The sequence below is a fragment of the Pinus tabuliformis genome, chromosome J (genome assembly GCF_031772625.1).
Source record: "Pinus tabuliformis cultivar Carrire ecotype Pingquan chromosome J, CPIR1, whole genome shotgun sequence".
NCBI classification, from domain to species: domain Eukaryota; kingdom Viridiplantae; phylum Streptophyta; class Pinopsida; order Pinales; family Pinaceae; genus Pinus; species Pinus tabuliformis.
In genome coordinates, this window is record NC_142295.1 from 838829334 (window position 1) to 838841166 (window position 11833).

The 11833-nt window shown below is 35.5% G+C and overlaps 2 pseudogenes; both read left to right on the forward strand.

The window, feature by feature from the left end:
* Positions 1-2656: 2656 nt before the first annotated feature.
* On the forward strand, positions 2657-3563 carry LOC149229318 (probably inactive receptor-like protein kinase At2g46850; annotated as a pseudogene).
* A 420-nt stretch (positions 3564-3983) lies between these two features.
* LOC149229319 (protein GAMETE EXPRESSED 1-like) lies at positions 3984-5221 on the forward strand (annotated as a pseudogene).
* The last annotated feature ends 6612 nt before the right edge of the window (positions 5222-11833 follow it).

The window sequence follows — 11833 nt, forward strand, 5'->3', positions numbered from 1 at the left end:
GGGACTATGCTTTTCCACCTAGCCATATATTGGCTAGCACTATGGTCTTTCTTGCTGCCTAATCACCCCCGAGCCAAATTCCAGGGCATAAGGAGGTTGCTCAAGAACAAAAACAATCAAGAATCCAAAAAAAGATCTCCACCCCGAGCTATCAAGGGGAAATGTTGAAGATGTAGTTGAACTCATCGACAAAATGCTTGATTGGGATTTTGTGTCTTGGAATGCAATCATTTCAGCTTTTTCCCAGCAAGGCCATAATAAGGAGACTCTAAAGCTTTACTTTTAGATTAAGCTTGCAAGTTTAAGGCCAGACCAATTTACATTGACAAGTGGTCTAAATCCATGTGCCAACTTGATGTGTCTGCAGTGTGGTGCACAAGTTCAAGCTAAGGTAATGAAAGTGGGATTCAAATCAAATGCCTTTCTAGAGCTTGTTTTTATTGAAATCTATGTTAAGTGTGATAGAAAGGAGGATGCAATCCAAGTATTCGATCACATCTGCGTGCCTAATGTTTTCACATGGAATTCTATGGTTGTCGGATATGCCCATTGCAGTAGGTTAGAGTGTGCAAGGTAATTGTTTGATATGATTCATGAGAGGTATGTGGTCTCTTGGAGTAAATTGATTGGGATCTACACCCAACATGGGTATAGTGAGGAATCCCTCCAACAGTTTCATGAAATGCATAGGTCTAGCATGAGGTTGAATTATATTACCTTCAATAGTGCCCTCAATGCTTGTTACCTTACACTCCATTGAGCAAGGAAGACATCTACATGGCTTGATAATCATAAGTGAACTTGAATTGGATGTATTTTTCGAGAGTTCCCTTGCAGACATGTATACTAAATGTGTTGGAGTATAGATGATGCACACCTTCTATTTGATAAAATGGTTATGTGAGATGTCATTTCATGGACATCAATCATTACAAGTTTGGCACCTTAGAGAGTGCACACCAATTATTTAATATAATGCCTACAAGGAATGCAGTTTCTTGGAATGCAATGATGGCAACATATGCCCAAGTTGGGTATGGTGAGAAAACCCTACATATTTTTAGAGAAATGTTTTTGGCAAGAATGAAAACAGATTGGGTCACCTTTGTTAGTGTTTTAAGTTCATGTGCCCATTTAGCAACTTTGAAGTAGGGTAGGCAAGTCAATGTACACACTATCAGAAGTGAACTCAAGTCAAAATAGGAAGCCACCTGACTTGAAGACTACCATGCACATCGAACTAGTGGGCCATGTAATCTGGCGAAAGCTAGCTAGTGTGGGGTTTGAACCCGCAACCTGCCAAAGATAACACCTGCATATGAGTTTGCAATGGAAGTGGCATTCCTAGTGAGAGATTAGAGTTTGCAAGGGAAGTGTTTGTTAAAATTCCACTAAGAATATGCATTGAGGTAGTACAAATGGTCTCACTCTCAAGTTTTCTCCCCAAGTTTAACAAAGGGTGGATCAGCTGCACAATTAGCACCAAATGCCTCTATATTTAGACATTCAATTTTATTTCAAGCTGCTCAAAGCTCAAACATAACTTTTTTCTTATTAAATATCCACTTAAGATGTCATACGATTGTCGCGTCTTATCAATTTACAATTTCGCACATAGCAGTCGCCAGGAATGTTTACAAAGATCCAAAATCATTGTAGTCTCTTCTAGCTTTTTCAAAGAAAACTTTCACGAAGTTGGTAATATTTCTATTTCGACAAAAATTAAGTCCCCCTCTTCGGGTCTATAATGTATTTTGTTAATGGAATGGTTCATGGCTATTGTCAAAGCATTGCAAGATTTGTCAGATTGGTAAAAATTTGTGCAAAATAAATGTTTTATTGCACTAATTACATAGATATGGACTTGAATTCCATAACTACTTCCTAGTTCTGCTGCAAACAAACATATTATTAGAGTGGCACTTGAATTCTGGCACTCGTATCAAAGTGGTGGTTCCCTAATATTTTATATTGTGAATGGGTGACTAAAATATAGGACTCTTGACCCACATGCAAAAATATTTCATTTCAAGGATTTGGTGATATACCCAATGTGTATATTGTATACTAGGATTATATGAAGTAGGTGTCGGGATTCAACAATGAAGCACTAGTCATGTCTTCATGACCCAAATGCAAGAAGTTTGAACCCACATGTCCAAAATGTCATTTTTGGTATTTGGATAGTTATGTAGTATGTATATGTAGTAGGCTGAGTAAATATATATGACATATACTCGATGGTTGTGGACATACAATGAAGTACTAATCAAGCACATTATGAAAGACATGCTACTACAGTGTATAAGCAATTATTCAACCTCTTGTCTTGTCTAGAGCCAAGAAAAAAAAAAGCATGAACAAAGAAATTGAATGCATATATATTTTGAGCCATGATTGTCCTACTTTTGGGTTGATTTGATATGGACCATTGTAGACTTTGCAATCGAATGAAGTGGTGAAGTTGAAAGGGAAAGTTTATAGTAGGTAATGAGCATAGGATGAACGTTGCCATCATATCAAGGGAAAAATCTTCCCATAGCAGGCTTCAAAACCAGGTGGATATACAAAACATACATGGGTATTTTCTTTTTTATTATGGGACGTATATATTGTCTTAGCATGCCTTAAAATGATGTGGTAACTTTCAAGACAAATGAGTATTAACCTTTCCTATCTTGTTATTCTGGCCTTTTTGGGTTCATGGCTACCTCAGGTCTTCTCGATTAGAGTGTTTTCTAACATAGCCCAGGGCACAAGGAAATGCAGTGAAAGTTGTGGGAATGCCTCAATTCCATATCCTTTCTATATCAATTCAAGGCATTGTCAGCTGGATGGATTCAAATTGCAATTCTATAACAATACTGTGAGGATTTAAGTGAACAACCTTTACTATAAGTTTCTCATCAGATGGGATCATCATCAATCCTCTCTAATCTTCCTATCCTAAAAACCTCAAGGGCTTCAGTGTCAAAGGCATGAAGAATTATGCAATTTCTGTCAACAACTTTCTCCAGTTATCTGACTGCAAGAACACTCCAGATTGTCTGTTGAAGTGCAATATTCCTTATATGCAGAGCTGCAATGAGCAGTGCATGTTTGATAGGACATTTTGCTATCCCTTTCTGAATGAGACAATATGGCACCATGGAGATGATGACTTTGCTCACTTCTCCTAGTTGCAGTGCCAGAGTTTCATTAGTTGGATACTCACACCCATATTGACCTGTTTAGATGCAAAGTGCAGGCTAAGTGGGAATTGGGTGTTATGGGCACTTTTTGATGATGTTCACCATGACCCCAATGTGGTCTATCAACATGCAGTAGATGTAACTGACAATGTGAGGTGTGCTTCTAAAGATGGATATCAAGTGGATGAGTTACATCAAGGCACTGGATACATAAGAGTATATAAAAAGCATGGTGAGAAGGCATACAATAAGGACTGTCGAGGAGATCACAATACAACAAAGAGAATAGTCCTTGCGACTGGGCTTGTGGCTTCATCAACACTTGTGGCAGCAAGTCTTATTGCACTTGCTTTACACATACAACATAAATAATCTAGTTTTTGAATTAGACAGTCCAGGGAGGAAGCCAACTTGCAAACCTTCTACCTATGCACTCTGAAGAATTCAAACTTGATCTATTCTCTTATAAGATGTTGGAGAAGGCCACTAAAATCTTTGCTACTACAAAAAGAAAGTGTGGACATAGTGCTTGTGGGACTATATATGCTAGGAGGCTTACTGATGGTCACCTTGTTGCTATAAAAGGGATCCATTTTGGGAGTTCTCATGGAGTAGATAAACTATTAAATGAAATTAATATCTTCTCAACAGTGAAACAAAATAAAACTTAATACAAATTCTTGGTTTTGTTTATTAACTGAATTTGTCTCTACTTGAATTGAGGGTTTATATATACTAATGTTGATGAAGCGATGATATAATTGCCTACATTGTTTACCTTGTTGTTAAAGTATGTTAGAATTCTATAACGAGGTCAGTAAGGAGCAGAGTTCATCTCTGTTCTACATGTGATTATCATATCAGGTTGAGTAATCCCTACTTACTGTTGTTATTCTGCTAGTATCAGATTCTACAAGTCAATGTTCTAGAGATTAGGTTATTACATACAGGGTACAAGAGCTATGTGCCATCATTTGTAGAGCAATGCATTCAAGCAAGATACATAAAGGGTTGTGAATGAGTTGAAGTCATCCGCTCATCGAGTAGTGAACAAATTGGATAAAAGAGAGTAGCAGCTAGATTCTCAGTTGGAGCACTCTAATGAAAACCATAATTCCCTAGACTCTATTTATTCTCAAGCATAACTACTGGATCAAATTCAAAGGTTGTACAAGATAAAATGAAAAATGTTATAGATCAGTGCAATTCCATTTTTTTGAGCAATCTCATCAGATAATTGGCATTCAATTTAAGTTTCAAGAATAGTAGTTTGATATGCAGAAGACTGTGGATACTAGTATGGTTGATCTTCAAAAGTTCTATGTAAGATTAGGACAAGATATAGGGTACCTTCAAAAATTAACTTCACAGATATAAAAGCAAATCACTGAAGTGGCTAGCACTGTATCATCTCAATTAGACAATATTCAAAATAAAACAGATGACATTGGCAACGCAGTGACTTTGTCATTGGGTCAACAGAAACTATTACTGGATGACCAAAGTCTTGCTTTGCAAGGCCTTGATACTCATACACAAACTCAAGCTGAAGCATTTGAATAAAGCAAGTATCAGTACAACAGCTTGCTGATAATGCTTGCCAGCACTAGCTTTAGTTCACTACTTACCAAGAGGAGCTTTAGCCAACTCATAATTGCCTAGCACAGAGCTCCTCTATGGTTTTGTCAACTCAGGAAGAATTTGAGTCAAAGAAAGCCACTATGGTCATGGCTCAGAACAAGTTATCTTCATTGCAAAATGCCATTCTTCTTGAATCTCGGGCTATTAATACCATCTTCTTCTACTTGATTATGATGTGTGTGCTCTATATGTTGATAAAAACAAAAGAAAACCAATAAGGTCAGATGTGTTCTGTACTCTGTACTTTGCATATCATTTGCCATTTAGTTCATCATATCCCATTTTAAAGGCAGTGTCTTTCACAAGAAGGCTGGATTTCCTCAAAGACATTTTATGTAAGAACAACATTTTCCTATACTCTTGCTCTCTTGGGACTTCAATATTTTTGACTTGTATACCATCAGCAGTAATGGAACCCAAAAGATAGCACATAAATTTTTTTAATGTGCTAAATATTGAAAGGCACTCTTGCTAAATATTTTTCACTTCAATGTTGCCAAGTTAATATACATGTATATTAGGAATATAACACCCCATGGGATCACCATCACTAATGCATTAACACTCATGAAATTGACTGATAAACTTTTCTTGGGTGTTCAATATTTTTGGCTCGTATCCAAATAATGGAACCCAAAAGACAGCACATCAATTTCTTTGATTACTGGAACCACAAAACAACACAATAATTTTGATTAATTAACAATATATGATAGGTTTAAGATTCCTGTGGGATGGAATATATGGTTGTAGGTTTCCTGGAGAATTTACCAGTGTTCATCCTAAAGAGGAATCCAGTTGAGGATTCAAAACATCAACCATTCTAGAAGATGAAGAATGGTAACTTCTCCGGAAAAACCTACAACCTAACAATAAATGCTTTGCTAATTCATCAAGAGGCATGATATAAACAAAAGGTACAACATGACAGACTCAACACATACAAAAGAATGGCATCACATGATTGACAGGTTGCAGATTGATTAGCCAACCCACTGTATGTGAAGCATCTCAAAAACACAAAATCGAATTGCATACAACATACTATTTTAGGTTCTATATGTTTCACAATGGCATTTCCTATGTGAATCCTATGGTAGATACAGTGAAACCTATAGGAAGACTTGATGCCTAATTTTCCGCACACAATAATTCTTGCAAAATCTATTAAAATTTTCAAAATGATATGCTGACTAGAATAGGGGCTATATTTTTCTATAATGTGCCCATAACATATCAAGACACTAGTCTTCTTCCCTTGTTAATAAAAAAAATCCAAAATTCTTCTCTCTTTTACCCCATTTTGTTTCATTCTGCAATCTAGAATTTACCAGAAAATTTTACTCGATATCAGAGTCTGTTTGAACCATAAAAAGCCCAAAAAATATATCATAAACTTGGCTCTACTTCCCTCAAGAAAATCATGTGAAATTGACCTAAAAATCCTAGGACATTTTGCTTGTAGGGGCCCTTGAAGTGTGCTTTGTTGAAAGATCTTAATAGGGCAAAGATGGTAAAAGTTATAGACCATGAGGGTTACTCATCCACTAGGTGAATAAATATTCACTTATAAAAGTTCCCTACTTTTCAATAATCATAGAAAAAGACTTTACATTCTCAATGCCAATGAAAAGCTAATAAACATTGTGCAGATTTGGCTTCCATAAATGCTTGTTATCTCTTTTTAGTGATATGTTATATAATTATTTATGTTTGCTTGGAATTTTTGCATAATTAATTATAAGTCCCATACTATGGTTTGTTAATATTCTGAACAAATTTTTAAGTAAAATGATTAAATTGGTTTAGATGTACACTCCAACATGCACATGCAAAAAATATAACTAATTAGGTCACACATAAAGCTAATGGCATTTATGAAGTCTTTCAAAACTAAAAATAAACGTGTATCTTAGGGTTTAGTAAAGAAAATTACCTTAAGATGTTGAAAAGAGCATCTAGGTCCACCAAGCTTTGTCGTAAATCTCTATAGAGGAATCCCAAAAACTGTAAAACCAAGGTACAAATTATAAATTTCTTTGATCACAATCCAACAAAATTCAAATAAATTACATGAAACACCATTTAAAGAATTTGTATCCCAAACAAAATGGGTAACTACAAAGAATTATTTTCATAAAATGTAATAAAGCATCTAACTTACTGAAGTTTTTTTATTTCAGATTGTCACTTTTCTTCTCATAAAATGTAATAAAGCATCTAACTCACTGAAGTTTTGATTTCAGATTGTCACTTTTCTTCTCATAAAATGTAATAAAGCATCTAACTTACTGAAGTTTTGATTTCAGATTGTCACTTTTCTTCAAGTTTTTATTTTTTAGTGTGAGAATGTATCTGGTCATTGAATACAATGGACCTGTATGTTATAAAAGCTGATTTTAGTGCCAGTGTGGACTGAGGATGGAATGCTATTGTTTGGTTTGGAAGTGGAACCTGCCTTTCACGATGGGAATGGATAGGGTATTGGTAGAAAATTGGTTATTCATTATGATATAAATGTATTTTTTGATTGTCTGTGGGTATCATTCTAACAATTTTAAATTGAAACTATGGGGCATCACACCTGCTTCATTGCCAAACCTGAAAAGGTGCTTGTGTCTAGACAATTTATAAGTTCTAGAGAAAGCAAATTTTGTTGGGATTCTTGTTATCATGCAAAAAACAAATTATATGGTACTAAAATTTCTTCCTTGAGGTCAAGTAGGGATTTGACAATAAGCTATTTGAAGCTCCATGCCCAATATATTTTAAAGAAGATGTATAAGTGTCAAATGCCACCATTCTAGAATTGGAAGTACCAAAGGAATCTCAATTCTAAAAGCATTTCATTTTTAAAGAACTTCCATAGTGATAACAATAACATCCCGCAAAACATCCTAACATGCATCCACACAAACAAATCATTCAACAAGCAGATGTTAAGTGCTATAATAATGCAAAAGATTATGAGAGATGCTCCAGAAATGGTTTTGATCTGCCATGTTATAGTTGATGTACCTTGGTAATAATCAAGTAGAAGTCAAGTGGAGACTTTCTCAGGTTAACACGATTGAGTTTTGATATGAATTGTGTAAAAATATTTAATCTGACACATTTTTCTTGAAGAGTTCACTTCTTTGATGATGAGTGAAATGTTAACTCGAAACAAGTTAGATTAAAACATCTTCACAGTCCCAACAAAAAACTCAGATAAAAGTAGTGGTAGTTATATTAGTAATAGTGTTGGTTACAATAATTAATCTTCACAAAGAGTTATAAAGTTATGACCCCTTGCTAAGATATACAAGAAAGCATATATGCCTTGGCTCTCATTGCTAGTGACCCTCCATCAGTTGACCTATATGGATTAATTAAATAAAAGTTTCAACTTCTACTTGCTTTCCCATTGTATGGGACTTGCCAGTTCTAATGAAATGAGTGGTTGTGGACCTTGAAGGTACACCATATAACAAAATTGTGGTTATTAGAAGTTCAAGGTATTTCAATTTGTTTTATTTGTGCATATTTAATGCCATTGAATTTCAGGATGTAATCGAGTACGTGGCATGCATGTTAGCCAGGATGACTGAAATATATGCCTTGTAAAGAAAGACTAGACAAATACAGACTTTCTTGTTTTGCTAAACATGTAGGATGTGAATATGTAATAAAGAGTATTCTAATTGAATCTTAGGGATTGATTTGAATCATGGAAGGGCTTTATCTGCTTGCAACTAATGTTGCATGGAGCTAAAGTAATGGTCATTTTATTCACAATTTTAACTGTTGAAATTTTGTTGAAATTTTGTTAAAATTGGAAACCAGGGCCAAATTCCACTTTGGGCAGGTCTCTTGAAGAAGATAATTATGGCATTGAATTCATCTTTCCGAGAGGACCAAAATCAACCTAAAGCTCATCGAATTTGGTTAATGAAAAGTGTGTTTCTGAATTTATGTTTCTATCATATAAAATCATCAAGGTCGGCCTCACCTATATGTCGGCTCAATAAGCCCAAAAGTCACGTCTCTTCAACCCCATTGAATTGTATATAAAGAAGTTCCTTTCAATCTCATTTGACACAACTCAAGGGCTCTAATATATCTCTGAGGTAGCTGCATCTTGAAGGAGCTAGGAGGAAAAATATTGGGTATGTTTTTAGTGTGTTCTTCCTTCCATAGGTTCGATCTTGAAGCAGTATGGTAGCCGTAGGTCAGGGCAGAGAATTTTGGTGAGATTTGTCCTCTATTGAAGGATGCATCTTCTTGTAATCATTTCAGGAGGGTCGTAGGATTTGTGAGTCTTGGACAGGGGGCTGAAAGGTTGTTCTAAGGAGTAGAACAAGCCGCAGTACAAGTAGACATGAAACCTTGATGGAGGTTGTTTGTAGCACAGAACCTTAGATCAGGTTTGCCTAAGGAAGGACTGCAACAAGTGTCTCAAGATCTGGGCTAATCTACAAGCCCTAACTGTAGATCTTCAACCTCAGAACTCGTCAACTCTTTGACCAGGCTTCACTGCTCAATTTGGGACTGTCTTGGCCTCTTTATAATCAACAAAGGAAGCCGCTTGAAGCAAACCAGGACCGAGCTCATTTTGGAAGTTGGAACCTATTGAGTTGCAGCTTTGAATACTATTATCTACTGGTTAGGGTAGAACTTGTCTGCTATTATTTGAAAACAGAATTGCAAACTTGTCTTGGCTGTATATTTGGCACATGGTCATTGGTTCTAGTCATCATTTTGACAAGTCAACCTTGACATTGATTGTACTCTCTTTCTCTCTTTCTTTGCTGAACATTTGATATTGATAATAAGAATATTTGATCGGTTTTCCCCAGCATGGGTTTTTTCCCTAGCTTGTGCCAATTATTGTGTTCTCTTGTCTTGGCTTGTCTTCTAATTCGATCATATGTTATTTCTTAAGTTTCTATCAATGTAATAATGATTCAGTGCTAATGAAAGTGAAATGGACTAATGAATGGGCTAATATAGAATTTGAAGTATATATCTTAAGTAAGAACATGTCATCCTAAACTCAACGTGGTATCAGAGCCCAGGTGAGGACAAGCCCAAGCAAGAGTGAAACAGAAAGTATCACTAAGTGAATTTCGTTGATCAACAGTAGAAAGAAGGATGAATCCGTTGTTTTGAATCAGAAATCAAAGAAACCTTGTACCAGACCAAGTCTCCACAAGGTTTGATTTAGAGCTCCTTTCTCTTGAAGAATATGTATGGAAATAGCCACAGTTGAGGTTGCAGATCTATGGTTTGTCAGAGTTTCAGAAAGGGCTGAAAATAAGGTCAATTTCATAGTAGCATACCTAGAACCAAGTTCCTATTTCAAGTCAAGATCCAAGTGCATTCTTTCAGTGCATTATTTTAGAGCATTCTGATCAAAGTGAATGGTCCAAGATTGAGAATTCGATTATCTCTAAATATTTGTGGTCGTGGGATGCTAACGCACATCAACAAAAAGTTTTCTTTTGTTTTTATTCTAGACCAAGGAGCTGTATATTTTGCAGACCTTTATTTTGCTGAGGTTTATTTCTTTCTCTTGTTGGTAAAGAACCGAATTATTTTGAGAACATCCTCTTGTATATTCGAGACTGAAAAATATCAAGAAATCTAATTGGGATATGGTCATCCTTGAGGTAGAAGAAAGAAGTCTCATTAACAAGCCCCAATTAGGGCATCAATTGCAGAACACCAAAGTTTTCTTTATTTTGTAGACCTAAAGACCTAAGACACAACATAATTCTCTTGTTTATGGGAAACTATTCTGCAAGGTGAAGAACGAAGTTTGTGTCTAATCTTTGTGGGTTTGGATCTGAGAATATTCTACAGGTCTTGAAGGATCATTACAGGTCTCTTAAGCTAAGTCTCATCTTCTGTAGGTTTAATGCAAGACTATATATGACATCATTCTTGTGCAGTTGTGAAGAATCTGTGACAATTATTCTATATTGTCTGGGTAGCAAAGAGTTTAGGGCACTGATTCGAAAAATATCTTGAAGGTTCAGGCCATTGAAAGGCATTCTCCAAGCTCGACCTTCATTGCAATTTTTTTATTATTAAGAATCATCGTGGAAAGTGATTATCTTCCTACAGAAAAGTAAGAGATATGTTGAATTCATTCTCTTGAAACTTGAATAAACAATTCCCAAAGAAAGTTGTAGTGCACTTTTGGTAGAAGGAAAAATTGAAGGCTCATCTCAATGACTGTATATGTATCCCTGATACAGCCTTTACAGTAAAGAGACTTAAAGGATAGTTGCAATATTATAGCTGAAAGGACTTCATCAATATTTGTAGTGTTACTACAACAGGTCAAGCATCATTTCACATTAGTAAGGGAAGGTCAAATTCATCATTGCCCTACAAAAATTGCTTAAGACTATCAGTTTGACACATCACCATTCTGATAGTAATCATTTGTATGACAATAATCCTAAATTTTTCATGATAGTCCACCTGTGGGTCTAACTGAAGAATACCTATAGCAAGGAATTTCTGAAGATCACACTATTTCGCTAGCACAGATATCTTCTAGAGTTTGTTGGCATGTTATTGAATGAGTGGTTTGTAGATCAAGGCCATCAACCTGAAGGGATCCATAAAAGAATCAACCAGCCTAATCCTTGTGATGTACTGTTAATAGCAATATGCTTCAAGTACAAAAAGGATCATTCCACTTCAAGTGTAATTATCATTAATGCATACAGAACAGAGAATAGTAGGCAAGTTGTTTCAAATGCTTTTGATTAATATATAATTCTAGACCAAAGCCTTTAAGTTTAGAGATGCTAGAGGCTCCACTGGGAGTGTTCATGACAATAATCAATAAGACAGTATCTTTGACTTTAATGTCTATAAGAACTTGATGAGTTAAGCAATCAACAAATTTTTTTTAAAGTGCAGGAGGAATGGAGGAGAAATGACAATAATCATTTAAAGCAATGATGGTGGTATTTGATGTAGTGAATTGTAGCAATAATCGAAGG